Source organism: Anser brachyrhynchus, assembly GCF_964034855.1.
Source record: "Anser brachyrhynchus genome assembly, chromosome: 4".
Lineage (NCBI taxonomy): Eukaryota > Metazoa > Chordata > Aves > Anseriformes > Anatidae > Anser > Anser brachyrhynchus.
The window spans coordinates 30301095-30317575 of NC_137698.1; the positions used below are offsets into that span (position 1 = coordinate 30301095).

Below are 16481 nucleotides of genomic sequence, written 5' to 3' on the forward strand. Positions count from 1 at the left end.
AAGTGAATTAACTGGATACAGCTTAGAGGATATCAGCAGGTGGTCAGAGGTCTAGGCAACAGAATATAAGAGACAAGACTGGACAGCTTTTTAACCTTAAAATAATAATAATAATTAATAAAAAAAATCTGAATCAGGTCATGAGGATAGCGTTAATTACGTAAAAGGCTGTGGAACAAAGGAAAAGTAATTTATTCCTGCCTTGCAGTGTTGTATGGGACAAGAAGCAGTGGAGCAGCAAATCTGCAGCAAAAAAAGGGTAGGATATTATGAAAGAACTGTGATGGTGAGTACTGAGGTGCTGGCACAGGTGACTAGTGAACCCACTATTAGAATGATTCACTGGTTGGATAATGTCCAGGTTTTGGATAAAGCTTAAACTTTGATATAGGTGATATTGGTATAGCTGGTGCAGCTTGTATAGTTATAATCCATGAAAAAATCCACAGTACCTGGAAAGATGAGGTTTACAAAGGTTGTATAGGTATAGTCACATCACTTGCATTTTAGTTTATGTAACAAGCAAATGCTGTGGCTACCTTTTGGAAGGTCAAGGGGCATTTTGTCAAACACACAAAGCAAGCAAAGGATCATACATGATATTCATATGACATTTCCACAAAACAGGAACTTAGTAATAATAATAAACCTATAAAATCCTATTAAAAGACCTTGAAGAAGACACCTGCAGAGAGCAGTTTTCTGCTAAATTTGCTAAAGCACTGGATTCACTCATCTGTATTTTATTAACTGAAGATAATTATATTTAAGATAGGCCACTTCATTAATAAGCTGTTTTAGAATTACTACTCAATAAAATAAGAATTCAGAGTTCTTCATAAAACTGGAAAAGTTTGACTTTGAAATTCCAAATACCAAAAGCAACAAGAGAAATATATATACATTTTTCTCTCAGCTTTTTGATGAAGAATTAAAAACTTACAAAGTTGTATATACACTATTTGACACAAACCAATTCAGTATGATTGAAGAGATATTCTGTGGTTTTCTGCATTAAAAATGCAAATAAGATGAAAAAGGTGTGCATGATGACCAAGTGCTTTTTTTCCAAGTACATACTTAACAATATAGCAAACTCAATTATTCCTCCCAATCTACATTTCATGCTTATATACACACAAAATCCATTGTCTAGTGCCCTCAATAGTTTTCAAAGTTGTTATTTACAGATTTTCAAGATGACATCAACGTAGCTATAACTTTTTGCTGGACTTCAGTTCATTAGTCTGTTCCTCCCTGTGGTAATTTCATTATGTCTTCAACCTATGTTCTAACTCCCACTGCTACAATTAGGTGTGAAATTTAGAGCTACCAGATTGTAAAGATATGCTACCTACTACTCAAGGGTAATTTAACCATTAATTAGTGGAGCAGCAGCTAACATTCCTCCCTTCTACTGAACAAGATCTTCAGAGCTCAAACTACCTCATCTCTAGGTGTATACTCTGTTAATCTCGAGGCTGAATGTTCCCATTAATCTCATACTGAATAAGAAGCCTTAAAAGCACCCTTTAAATTACCTCATAATTTCAGTGGAAATAAAATCTGGAGAGCTGGAATGAAAGATGCCATGGAAATCCACCATGGAGAGCAGTACCTCTATGGTTCTGGATGCTTTCACTTTGCTGCATCTGTTCATGGATGAAAAGCCTGAAGGGGCTGTACGCTGCATAAACACAAATATAAATTTTGTTTTTGAATTCAGTGGAACTACACTCATGGAGAATAAGTCTTTGGGGATTGGATTCTTCAAAGGCAGGGGAAATGAATGGGAAGACCACTTGCTCCTTCTGTTCTGGTGTTGCTATTCATCATCTGTATTTTACACATACAGAGCTTCCAGAGGGTCGGGAGTGGGGAGAATGAGTTGTGTTTTTTTTTTCTTTGAAGTATTTTTTCATCTTGTGGAGTTCACAATCCCATCCAAGCTGCCTCAACCCTTTTGTTAAGGTTACAGACAGGAAGTCTGGGAAAAGGAATTGAAGACCCCACTACCAGAACAAAACAGAATATCCCAAGTTGGACGGGAGACACAATGACTTTCAATTCCAACACCCGGCTCCATACAGGCCTACCTAAAAATCAAACCATATGTCTAAGAGCATTGTCCTGATGCTTTTTGAACTCCATCAGGCTTGGTGCTGTGACCACTTCCCTGGGGAGCCTGTCCCAGTGCCCGACCACCCTCTGGGTGCAGAACCTTTCCATAGCACCCAGCCTGACCCTCCCCTGTCCCAGCTCCATGCCGTTCCCTCGGGTCCTGTCGCTGTCCCCAGAGAGCAGAGCTCAGCGCCTGCCCCTCTGCTCCCCTCGTGAGGGAGCTGCAGGCCGCCATGAGGCCTCCCCTCAGCCTGCTCTGCTCTGGGCTGAACAAACCAAGGGACCTCAGCCCCTCCTCTTAAGTTTTGTCCTCCACCATCTTTGTTGCCCTCCTTTGGAGACGCTCCAATAGTTTTATGTCCTTCTTACATTTTAGCACCCAGAACTGCACACAGGACTCAAGGTGAGGCTGCACCAGTGCAGAGTAGAGCTAGACAATCATTTTCCTCAGCAGTGGTTTTGCACTTATAATTACTGGGTACCAAGGTGATCAGGAGTAAATGCTGAGGGTGAAAGAGAGGAACCTAAGTATTACATTTCTTAAAAAGTGAGGTGCCTAAGTCAGGACACTGATCAGTAGTAACCAGATTCTATCCAGAATTCACAAGCGTAAATCTTCTCCTGGGTTTAGTCATCTCTGCATCCCTAAAGAAATGAAGGTGTTTTTTTTTTCCAGGCACTGAAGAAATAATTAAAGAGAGAACCTTACATATCCCTTAGGCTTTTTTTTTTCTTCTCTTTTCTTCTAAGATAATTCCTCCTAAAGAGCTTTTGGCTTAAGGAATGCCCTGTATATAAACACATTTGTGTGGGTTTTGCTAAGTTTAAGTATCTATCTTTCTATTCGCACCTTTTTGCATTACCACATTGGGCATCAGAGGTCCAGTGGAGTCCTTTTTTTTACAGCATCCATACTACAGCATACTACACAAATAAGCACTCACATTTACAGTTCAAATATGTTCCTTCATTCAGCCAAATTTAGGAATGTGTACTTTTTTTCTTCTTTCATAAGGCATGCAGCTAGCGTGTCTGGAAGACATAACATTTACATTCTATAAACACTGTGCTATTAAAAAAATAGATTTAGTTATCCTTACATTCGTAATGATGTCCAGCCAGTCTCCAAACCGTGATTATGTGGAAAGACAACCCCCTCCCCATTTTTTATTGCCAAACATCATGTTAGGTGGTTTGGGATATCCCTTTGGTGAATTTGGGTCAGCTATCCCAGTTGTGTCCCCTCCCAGCCCCTTACTGGGGGGCAGAGAAACAGAGAAGGCCCTGATGCTGCATGAGCACAGTTCAGCTATAGCTAAAACATTGGTGTGTTATAAGCATGTTTTTAGTTACAAATCTGAAAACACAAAATCATATAGACTGCTATGAACAAAAATTAACTCCATCCAAGCCAAACTCAGTAGATCCTGTCATGAAATTGTAGGTTAGTTACTCCTGCTCTAATCACTGGTAGGGCAATACAGATATTACCTACCTCAACAATTATAATGATGCAGGCATTCTGGGATCTTACTTTCTCTCCCCGCCTCTGCCTTCCCCCCTCCCCAACTTTTTTTTTTTTTTTTTAAATATCCCCAACCTAGCTTAGCATCCAAGGCCAGAGACAAATAATATATTGCTTGGATGTTGATGCTGCTGCTGCAGACATACTGCTAAACTCATAGTAGACATAAAGCCTGGAGGATTGTGTTACTGCCATTGTTTCTGTGGCAGTAACGTTAGACTTAATCTCTTCAATCTGAGCTGTTTTCTTTCCTTTTTGATAGAAATCTTCCATGTCTACTGAAATGATGTGTCTCTTCTACCAGAAAAAAAAAATAATAATAAAATAAAATTACCTACACTTTTTTTCTTTCTTTCTATTCTATACACTAGTATACTTATGGAAAGCCCCCAAAACTATTCATAGGTCTATGAATCACGAATGGCTAATAGTTTATATTAATAGATTGTGATTTTATACAAAGTAAAAAAAATAAAAATTAAAAGTTAGGATGTGGTAATGAGGGCACTTACCCCTCAAAATACAAGAAGAGTCTCTGAAAAAGGATAAAGGTGAGAATCTGCTTTAGGCAAAGGAAGTTGGAAAGTTAGATTCATGATCTCCAGGTACTTGAGCTCAAGATGTCTTCTGTATTAATGGACTGAACTCATTCTTAGTTGCAAAAGAAGGACTAAGGTGTCTAACCACAGGAGAGAGAAATGCTTCTTTTCCTGACACTAGAAAAACACTTTGAAAAGCACTAATAACGTAAGTCCACTATACATAACAACTCACAAAAATTTATTTGGCCATTTTGATACATTACCACGCACCATATAAATTTTCATAACACAATTTACTCTGCTACCTGAAGATGAACAACGATTTAGGCCTGAAGGAACTATCATTTTCACTGAACCAAGTAACCCAATGTCTCTGTGCCATCTAAGGTTTGGATTCACAAAATAGGCCATATTCATTTGAAAAATAAATAAATAAATAAACAACATACAAACAAAAAAAAAACTCATTCTCAGAGAATAACGAAAACATTCTATGTAAAGTTACACTGCTATGCTGATATTTTCTCACTGTTACTTCCGTATGAATGATGCTTCACACTGGAACCTGCGTTAATTTACACAAAGACTTTCTCTGGGGCGAATTAAAAATAATTACAACTTCAGGGAAATTCAGGTGCACAGAAAAGGGTACAATGCTTTGGGGTTTCTCCTCTGTATATTTATAGATGCTACTGTTCATTGCACTGAATTTACAGCCATAAAAACACCTGCGTTACAAGTATACCTGGGGCTGGACGCACAGCCCACCTGTTCTGTCACAGCACAGAGAAGCACTTGCCCAGAAATTCAAGCATAGATTCTTACTCAGGATGTCTTCATTGTCAATAGTACACACTTTGTCTTCTTTTCGTGCAACTTCAGTGCAGATTTACTTAGACTGTGAACTGTTCCTCAGTCTCTGACCCCACTGCCTATACTTCTTATGTATTTGAAAAGGAAATAGGAATAGGAATTAGTCCATTAGTAACTCCATTTCATGAATTAAAACCACAAACAATGCATCACTGGCTAGTACCTTTTGTAATTGTCCTTATGATAGTTATAATCTCACGCTACAAAATTAATTATATATATTTTAGAAAAGACTGGATTCCAGAGGAGCTTTTCTCTATGCCTTTTTTTTTTTTTTTTTTGGTCTGTCTGTATTACCATGCATAAAACCTTTCAAAAAAATCAAATATAGCCTGTGTTCCTATTCAAAAAAGCAATTGTTATCTCTAAATTTGAAGACTCCTATACCAGGTCATTTGCTCCGGTCAGTCTGTGCTTGGATGTTACTTTGGATACATTTATTTTTCTTTCTGCCCAATAGGACTGTTTTCCATTTGACTGTCTATTAGCATTGACATTTTCTCCCTCAGGCTTTGTTCTTGTTCTTTTAGAACTTGATTGGAAGAATTTCATGGAGTTTATGAAGCTTTTATCCCAAGGAAAATGTTCCATTTCATTTTGTAGCTATTCTGCTGCTGACATTTCATGACATTTTCTCTTCTTGTTGACAGTTTTGTATTTCCTTAACGAGTATGCTAGTCCTAGTGAAAGTGTTTAATTTGCTTTGTCCAGTCTTTACCATATACAGCACATACAATACACTTCTTACTTCATTCTTGCATTAGCTTTCCTCTCTGATTGCTTTTTTCTGCACATTTGTTTCCTTTACAGTCTCTGCATGGAGTTCCTTTTACTTTGGGCAGAATCTGAACATATATTTGCTGCTAGCCTTTAAAAAAAAAAATCAGGATTATAGCAGAACATTTTGTAGATTTTCACTTTAAAAATGTAAGTAAACAAATCTTGTAACAATATGATGTTGGAATTTCCTGTTGGAAAAGGTCAACTACAGCCTTTTTGTTTCTCCTCTGGTATGCCAGTCTGAGTGATTACTAATCTTTACAGAATATTTAGTGTGCTGACTAAAATCCAAGGGATTTTTTCTCTAACAGCTGCTGCAAAGGTGAGCTAGAAGAACAGACTCCTGTGCCAAAATGGATGTGATTGGACCTGCAGCTGCACTGCTAATGACAGGAAATATGGAATACTGCTGAAGAGCTTTCAAGCAGAGATATATGATGTATTTCTCAGCCACCAGAGATGAAATACCTGCCAAGATGCAAATAGCATTGTGTCTTACAACTGCAGGATCATAAACAACTGGTGTTTATAGCAGCGTTTTTAAAGGCTGTTAAAGTCTGAGCACTAAACAATAAAAGTAATTGGTTAATTGCAACTCAGCTATTGAAAATTAGAAGCTTTAAGGTTAAGTTTTCCAGAGGTGATACACTCTTTCTTAATCAATTAGATTTCAGAATGACTTTGGTGGGGAGAGGGAAGATGACAGTGAATTATAGCAGTGCTAAGGAATTAAAGAAGTGTTGTTTTCTAAAAACAAAGGCTCAGCCACATGGCTATATTTTTAGTTATGTCATTTGATTTTTAACCAATCCAGGTTTTGCAGTTTCAGATTTTCACCTTCAATGCAGAGCAAGTGATCACCCACTGTGTATGCCAGAAAGAGGCAAAAAAATTGAAAGGAAACTGGATTTTCCATACAATTAAAACTTTACAAATTTTTCCAATTCTAACATAGACTAAAATTAAACATTTTCAGAGCTTTTTTCATGGTACATGTGTTTTTGGGTGCAGGTGGCAAGACTGTGGTAGCTGGGGCATCTGCAGGGGTGGCCTCTGTGGGAGGAGGCCAGGTCTGCCCCCATGCTGGACACAGCCTGGTCCCGTCAGCTCTGCAAGAGATCCACCACAGGGCACCGTTGAGCCCATCAGTGAAGCTGGTGATACCTCCATGAAGACACATTTAAGAAAGGGCATAAAATGCCAGAAGGAGAGAGGAGGAGGGAACAAGAAGAGCAAGAAACAGCAGAGGAAACATCAAGGGCACAGGAGGAGAAGGAGTTCAAGCTCGAGCTCCATGGCAGAGTAGATGTCCCCTGCAGCTTTTGGAGACCCAAGGCTGGAGCAGAAAACGTGAAGAGGAAGGAGCAGTAGAGAGAAACCACTATGTACTGACCATAATCCCCAAATCCCTGCAACCAGTTGGGGCAGTGGCAGAAAAGTAAGCTTGGTATTTGAGCTTGGGAGAAGGGTAGCAGGAGGAGGAGATGTTTTTTTTGTTTGTTTGTTTGTTTGTTTTTTTGTGTGTGTGTGTCTGTTACCCAGATTAGTAATTAAATATTTATTTTAGTTAGCAATAGATTAGCTTGTTTTTCCCTCAAACTGCAAGAAAGTCGAAACGTGGCACAAACTCACCCAAAGCATGATTTGAGTGTTAGTTTCATACAGAAGTAAAACAAACATTGACCTATTTCTCTTTTCTATATAGATGTACATATATATGCATTCATTCACACTTGGAACTGACAATCATTTCTCAAGTCTCAAATTTTCGTTTGATCAGTCAACAAAACACCTTTTTCTATAGATAATCAGAATGTTTCAATTTCCTAAAATTATTTAGTAGTTACAAAGCATCTTTCCATGTTTATCATTTTGCAACTCAGATAATGAGGATAAAACCTGTTAACATTTCTGGATTTATCTATTTTATGGTATACTACAGTTCAAACCAAGTGTAACTAAATTTTAAAAAGTGTGGCTCTCTCTCCTACTGTGTTGTTGATTTACAGGCCTTAATAGGCTATTAAAGTGGATCGAGAAAGTGAGCATGCTACTCAAAAGATGGTCCCTGTTTTTTTTTTTTTATCTCTGGTTGGGTGTTTTGTTGGTGATGGTTTTAATCATTTCCTGTTTTCTAATCATTTCCATTTCTTAACATAATTAGGGTTATTTTCTGTGTGTTCTCAATTCATGAAATGCTAATAGCTCTGAGAAAATGACAGCACCCATCTGCCTTGCGTTCCTGTCTGTAACACCAGTGGCAACGCTGCATGGCTATCAGCATAGAGATATATCCCACAGTAACCCTGTTCAGATTTTGACAGAGACAACCAGCACTGAAAATTACATACAGTTTGGCTTTGATTAAAACTACAGTGGCCAATATCATGGATATATTCTTGCATGTGTAACTTAGTCTTCTGAGCAATAGCTTACCTTGCGCGAAGCCACCAGTAACTGAGAAGCTCCAGGTACCATCTCTGTCTCTTCTGCTGGTGGCCATCATTTCCAGCATACATAGAAAAATCAAAATCTGCAGAACTACTGAATATCCTTCTCATTCTAGCAAGGAGGTAGAACACGGAGGCATTGAAGACTTCATATCTTGGGCCCTCCAGAACTGAAGCTGCCATTTGACAGGACACTGAATGCATCGGGAGGTTAAAACCTCTCAGGAGTTATGCTTCTACAGTTTCACAAAGAAGTTAGAATGTTACTGTCCAAGACTGTCCCAGGTTATTTCATTGACAATTGAACTTTCATTTGCTATGGGGCAAGTTCATATATTGATGATCTGTCATATAATCCTCATATAATTTGTGCATATGGAAAATTAACATATTCATAGCTGCAGTCATGTTACAAAATAGTTAACTATCCAAAACTCTCCTACACCTGTGACTGCCAATTTAAATCTACACAGAAAAGCTGAATGCTTTCGCCCCCATAAACATTTCTCTATACCTTCACATACATTCCCACTCTGAAAATCATCTCTGAAATAATGCTGCTCCCTATTCTTTTACTAGTCTGTGGCAGAAAACTGCTCCTTAGATATATGATCCCATGAAGTTCAAAGACCCCAGAGATACCATGAAATGTCCAATGCTGGTATTAAAAAAATAACTGCAGTAAAAAGAGACTTTGTAGAGATGTTACAAGGAAGAATTGATGACTGGAATGTGCAATGTGCTTTATACTCTCTTTAGTTTTAACTTTGTTTCTGTTTTCGCATGGGAAGTACAAATTACATCCCTGGCTACCATTCAAGTGACATTTTGCGGATCGTATAGAGCTAGATAAAAAACCTTATAAAGTGCATATTTGGAGCAGGTTTAATTCAAGCTTGATCCATTTCAAGAAATTGCATTCATTCGCTATAAATCATGATTTATAGGTCTCCCTATTAAACCTTAAGGTTTCTGCAACAGCTGCCTGTGTTTAATTGCAATGCCTTTTCCAAATGAAAGCATAACTTGCTTGTTTTCTATTAATGTATATTTAAGCTGATCGATAATTTACCTTATTATTTTTGGTATTATCAAATAAAGGCAGAAATACTGAAAAACTATCCAATATTTACATATTTATTATGTTCAGGGTGGTTCTGGAAACAATTAATCACAAGAGTTTTCACCTTAAGGTACTGCTTAAACACTTTGTGCAGCTGTTAGAATTCAATTGCCACAGGTAGTGGAATAAAAACCAATAGTATTGTACTGAATTAATTTCTGTGATAATTCCAATAAAACTTGTAATATTAGACTGGTTGCAATTTTATCTGTTTCAGCATATAGAATTAGATTTTTCCAAAATGACTTCCAATCTGGAGTAAAATTCTTTTAAGCAAAATTGGTAATTCAGAAGAATTAAAGGTTTAAATCTTCTTTGATTTAAACTCCTGCTACTCTTCCACTTCATCAGTACTCATGTGGGACTCAATCATCAGTGTGCTTATACCACTGCAAGATATTACTGCACTTGTAACATCAGTTAAATTGATAGGGTTAAATGAGCTCCAAAAAATGGATTCACACTATAAAAATAGTATAAATTTGGTACAGTTTCTCAACTCTGGAAATTTATTATTAAAGAGACAAACATCTACCATAGAATAGCCCAGAGCTTCAACAGATTTATATTACTTCTGTGGTATAAGAAAACTCATTTCAATTTCAATTCATGTCTAAAATCATCTATAAACTATTATTAATTTCAAGCATCAAATTTGTGCATATACATCCTCCATCTCTGTGGTGTCCTTCAGTAATCATCCAAAACAGCTATATGATTTTGATCAGATATGTTGGCTATTCAAACTCATCACATTCAAATAACTTTTTTTTTTAAAACACCAAATATCAGGTGAATAATAGAATAAAGCTTATGCAAAATCATACATTATTTTATTAACCAGGCATCTCATGGTCCAGCTAACATTACTGCAGTTAAATACAGAGAATATTAGAATATAAGAATGTCTTTGGGGTCATAAGATGTCTGATGTGCATTTTTTGGCTACAGCTGTGCTAGGTAAAGCCAATACTGTTCTTCGTTCCATATCACCCTTTCCTTCCTATTAATGTCTATTCAGATCTATTGGCTTAACCTAGGTATTGGCACTCCATATTAGCATAAGCTAATAGTAAGTTTTTTTCTAAGCCAGATAATTTTACAGAAGCAAGTTAGTGATGACTGAGTGTGCTTAGGTTGGCAAACAGAAGTGGTGATAACTCTTAGAGGTGATGACATACTGGGAGAAGCTATGAACTAACATTTTCAACCATCTGAGCTGCATCTAGAACAATAAAACTTATTTCAAACTCAGAAAGACTGTGAGTTTGAGAATAGCTAGTAGCTGCATCTCTAGACTGTAGAGGATTAGCTATCTTCATTCTAGATAATGCTCAACTGTGCCACTAGATAAAGAGTAATTTATATTTTATTTTTAATTATTTATTTGTTGGGAATTATTAAATGAATTTAGATTTTTTGTTTTTACAGTGCTCAAGGGTCAGTCCTATGTATTGTATATGTATGTTCTGAATATTCACACTTCAAATGTGACAAGAGTAGTCATTGCCAAAACAAAATAATAAATTTTATTACGATTGCCAACAATAAAGGTTTTTGACTTAGTCATTTATAAATAAAGTGGAAGATGTTAAGCTCTGTTTTTATTGTATATAACCATCCATCATTAACACCTCTGACATCTATCATTAGTACCTCTGGTACTAAATGTCACAGATGCTGTAAGTGATATATTATTTTTATATTTCAGTCTAGACATATGGCTGGAAAATGAAACAGCTGTACTTGTTTGAGCAGCCTGGAGGCACTGCTTCTTAGGCAGCAAAAATTCTTACGATGGACAAGTTGAAATATCAGGTACAGCCCTACAAACCCCTGCTGCAATAAATGTTCTTGGATTCTTCTACAACCCCAGTAATATCAAAAAAGATAAAGACGTGGGAATCATTTTGTGCCAGAATGAGACTTTTCAACTTCCTCTCGCCGTAAGGACTGCTTGTTGTAAGCATTTGATTAATCAGATAAGGTTTCAAGATAACCAAAAGTAATTTGAGACCAACATATTTATATACATATATATGTATATCATCTGAACTTGGAGATTTTATAAATGATTGAAACATTTGAAAAATTATATGCATGCACTCTCCTTGTTCCAGAAGTTCTGATATCTATTTGCTTTTGTATTATTTTTAAATATCTTACCCTCTGAGGTCATTGGATAATGAGACAACACAGATCTAAGCATGTTTGACCTTAATATGACTTGTTTTTCGGTCCCAGGTATGAAGAATTTGATTGCTACAGTTAACATCATTCTGAGAAATTTGTGCATTACATTTAAAAGGACAGAAAGGTATCTGATTTTTTTGGGGGGAAAAAAAAAAACCAAAACGTTGACAAGAACCTACAGAGTGAGTTAGAAAGAAAAACTATAGCAGAGTAAAGGTGCTTTTTTATTGTAATGAAGCACCAACAGTGATGTAGAAAATATATGGGTTCTAAGATGTCCTTTAGGAAAATTTAATGAGAAAAACAGCAGCACTAATGTTTTGTTAAGGCTGTAACTGCATGGTACAATGAGTGCTGGGTAAAGTAATAAGTTTGAAATTGATTACATTGATTAAGATCAACAGTCAAAGTATTCTTATACTGTGTAAGAGAAAAAACAGGAATTTCAGAACACCAAAAACAGTTAAAATCTTGGTATAGAAGAGGAATCAATGCAGAACTTAAAAATCATTAGAGTTATAAACATCGTTGCTGTGAACATCTAGATTACATATTGGATGCAATGACAGAATGACTCATTATTATGGCTTTTAATGAGAAAAATATATAAAATCATACAAAATTCCAGCTACTCAACCAGGAAAAAAAAAAAGTATTCTCCAAGAGTCATCCTTGACTTTCATTATTATGTAGGAATCTTGAATTATAAAGCTTCTGTGCTTGAAAGAAGTCATATAAAAATCTTTTTCTTCCAACTCATTCCTTAAATATCAATCTCATACAGAGATCAGGAGGATGAATGGCATATGATTGGATATCTGGGGCAATCCAAAATGCAACTGCAGAAGTGCAAAAGTCACATGCATCTTCTGAAGCGCATCTTATGCAGGTTATTTATGCAGTTGGGCATAGAAACCCAAACTGTTTAAGCACCTTTTTTAGTTAACCTTCCAATTTGTACAGTGAGTTCTTCATGACTAGCTAAGAAGAACTGAACATTTAGTATTCAGTGTTAGAACTGTGTATGAACAGGAAGAGGAGTCTAGAAAGGTAGTACTAGGCCTACGTATACACTTCACAGGTGATAAAGCTGCAGTGGTGAGGATATCACAAGATGAGATAAGGCCAAGAGTCAAAGCAATGGAATGAGACACTATTAAAATTTTAGATTATAAATGAAAAGACAATTTACAAGAACATGATGAGATCATAAAACAAAGAATGAAAAATAAAGGGTTAATGCTTTGATGTCTTTTAGGAATACCAAATGTACATTTGTTCTACCTTAATGATACATTAAGTAAAAACTCACAGTAGGTCATGATATCCTGAATAGTGCATCTGATACTATCAAATGTATAAACTGATTCAAATCAATGTAAAATGCCTATAAAGGGAGACTTCTGTATTACTTTTTTCCACCACCATGTACCAATATTTCCTCCCAGATTAATAGTTGTTATTCCTATATTGAAATAAAATCTAAAATAGGCTGCATGAGAACCAACGTGAAAAATAATTAAAAATATATAATTATAATTAATAATAATAATTAAAAATTAAACCTCTCAGTTTTCTTTGTTATTATTTTTAAGATGTATGGTAAGAGAGAATCATTGTCTACAAGTTGCAGCAACCCCATGAAATAACTGAATAGAATAAGTTAAAAGCACACAATTCCAAGAAGATAAAATTCCCCTGTATAAGTCTATCAGTACTCTACTACTCTATTTAAGTCGTTATGTTTGAGAAACATTTTCCAGTATATTTTCTTCAACTTGGGCTTTCAATAGCAGATTCAATCTGTAAGGTAAATTATGATGTTCTGTGGGTATTTGTGCCACTGTCTTTTCCTCCCATAATGTTCTCACATATACACTATGATAATATGAATACATGCTAAACAACAACAAAATCAATATGATATTATAGGGTCAATGTTTCATCTGAAGTTTTGTGTGTTTTCTTGAACATATGAAAAAGGGAAATTAAAATCCAGATGCTAAAAGTTATATTTTGCCCAGCTAACTCTCAGGCTGATAATCAAAGATTAAGAAAAATCCATCTCCTTTCCATAAATTCTATTTGCTACTCTTTTGTTATATGAAATTCTGTATATAGTTTGACTATTGTTCATAAGGCTGAACAAAGAAAGATATTTCTGGATCTTTATGCTGAATATTCTCATGTATATATGGTTGTACATGAACTTACATCTTATGGACAATACATAGGTCAGCAATGGACCACGAGCAACTTTTTGATTAAAGCAGTCATTAAATATTCCAAATTGTGGACAATTAATACTAAAATTCTAATGAAAATTAAAAATAATTCTAGACTGTCATTGTATAAGAACAAACAGTTTGGCAGAAAGAATTGTCCATCTACTAACTTGAATACGATTGTTTCAAGCATCAAAACTAATTCATACAAATCAAAGAGTTCATGAACAGAAGAAAACTCATCAAATAAAATACTTTAAAATGAACTTTTAACCCACTTATATCATCTTTCTTGATTTCATGTTTGGAAATTCTATCTAATGTAGCTTTATCATTATCACTTTGTGCTGATTAAATACCATAATCCTCTTATTTGTGCAGATCCCTAGTGTTCCCCACTTTTATTAAAAGCAGGGTTCTAATGAAGCTCATGAGGTATCACTAGGTAATTACTACTTACAGTCTGAAACGAAGCTAGGTTCCAAGCCATTTGCATTTATGTGCTAAAACTAAATGATTAATGTGGATTTTCACACGTTTTTAGGTTTAATTTTTCAGTCTAATGAAACCATAAATTTCAAGCTTTCAGAAGTATTCCTATCTCTTATTTAATTCAATATGTAATTGAGAACATGCTTTTGCTACAGATGGAGAGTCCTTTTCAAATTTGAATTAATTTGGTGTTCTGCTGAGCTAGTAGATTAAGTACTACAGATTGCCTGATGTTCACTATGCTAAATCTTAGCTTTCAAAGTAATGAAATGAAATTTTAGAATTTCACAAGGTCAAAAATATTTTCTGCAAAAATGATAGAAATAGTTTTTGCTCACGCTGTCTGCATTGAATGATGCCTGCAAAGTGGTGACAGCTGGAACAGTCAAAAGAAAAATTCTACTACACCAAAGCAAATAAGGTCCAAGTTCAGCACTGAAATTCACTATATATAATTTATTCAGGAATTATACCTCATTTGAAAGAAGCATATATTATGTTTAGCTCATAGTACAAACAGCCCATACAAAATGATTACAAAAGTGTTATCCTTAAAGTACAGCGAAGTATACCAAATTACTAACACCAGACTGAGGCTAGAGGTTTTTGGAAGAGAATAAAAGAATACTAAACCAAAAAGAACTTTAAAATACCCACATATTTAACAATAAATGAAAGTCAAGTATAACTGCCTCAAAACTTGTACACATAATTCTGCTGCTGATAAAATTCTCAGGCATGAGAACTACTGCCAAGATAGAAAAAAACTACTCTTTTTACATCAATATTCAGCACTGTTGAAGAATACACTTTTCTATGCCTCACATGGGCATTCAGCTAGTCTTCTGCTCTTGTGAGCTACAGGGAGTAAGGATACGTAATTATCTTGGCTATCTCAGCTTTTACCACCAATATCTATTGAGTGTTCATGGAATTTTTGCATGAGCATGATGAGGAGCACATGGCACATAAGTGTCCCCTGACTCATACTGTCACTAATAAAGTAATGCCCAACTCTCTATTATATCTACTATAAACAGCGTGTACCTAAGGGCTGCTTTATCTATCACTATACAGGGATTAACTCATAAATCTTCCTGTATAGCGACATGATGCTATATTTACTCCATGAATAAGGCAATCGCTTGATATTCAAAATTATCATATTTTGTCTCTGGCAGGAGACAGTAGTTATCATTATGAAAATGTTACAGGGTTAATCACTAAATCCATTTGCAAAGTCCATTAAGAAAAAGGGTCCAAAATGTTCACAGCAATAATAGTAGTTAATAAGATTGCCATGGATGATTACACCTAGAGTCACCCAAATTACAAATCCCTGGGTTCAAATTTTCCAGTCACAGGGATATAAAATCCAGGGCAGTACTTCGGTTTTGCACTATAATGTCTGTGACAAATTGTAATGGATGACTGCCAATCTAGTGATTTATGAAATGGAAACTCCTTCCTGTTTATATTGATGCAGACATTCCTTGAGGATTCTGCACAAAACACCTGTCCAATCACACTGTATGCAGAACATGAGACATTAGCTATCTCATAATTCTTTTCTCTCCTTCTTCTTATTTTTTAAAGAAGTGCTAGCTTTAGAGAAACTGCAGTATCTATTTCACTTTCTGTCACTGGAATTTAAAGACACTCTCAGCGGGTGGAAACAGCAGACTGATAACCTCAACACTGGTGTTCTCCACAGGTCTTTGAAAGACACGCAGCATCACATGTAATTCAAATGGTTGCTTTACATTTATTTCACCAACCTCTTCAGATTCAATTTTCCAAAACACCCTTACCTTCTGCAGAATTTTGCTTTTGAAGCACTGCTCACAGCTATGAAACCAAGAGCATGTCAGTTGCTCCTAACCCAAAAAACACAAAGGCCCACCTGGCTTCCTATAGACAGCATGGAAAGAAATTAGCCACCTGCTCAGAATAATCCTAATGGCCCAGCTGGTGAGGAGAAAGCAATCGAGAGCAAGCCAATGGAAAATTATGAACCCATGCCTGCATCTAACTAAAGCAAGGTGCTTCTGCCCACTTTGATTTCTGCCTGGAGCTTATTCTTTTGAGTGAAGGTCTACACTCATTTTTTTCTTCTCTTTTATTCAAAAAGAACTATAATGTTACTGCTCTATGATC

The 16481-nt window shown here is 35.9% G+C and overlaps 1 long non-coding RNA gene across 1 annotated transcript in view; it reads right to left on the reverse strand.

Moving 5' to 3' along the window:
• LOC308194502 overlaps window positions 1-16270 on the reverse strand; it is a 28990-nt gene extending 12720 nt beyond the window's left edge. The window contains exons 1-5 of the long non-coding RNA XR_013950616.1: window positions 16136-16270; window positions 8278-8527; window positions 4159-5929; window positions 2972-3153; window positions 1542-1687 (exon numbers count right to left, since the gene is read on the reverse strand). This is a non-coding gene — a long non-coding RNA (uncharacterized lncRNA). The remainder of the gene's footprint in view (window positions 1-1541; window positions 1688-2971; window positions 3154-4158; window positions 5930-8277; window positions 8528-16135) is intronic.
• Between the last annotated feature and the right edge of the window lie 211 nt (window positions 16271-16481).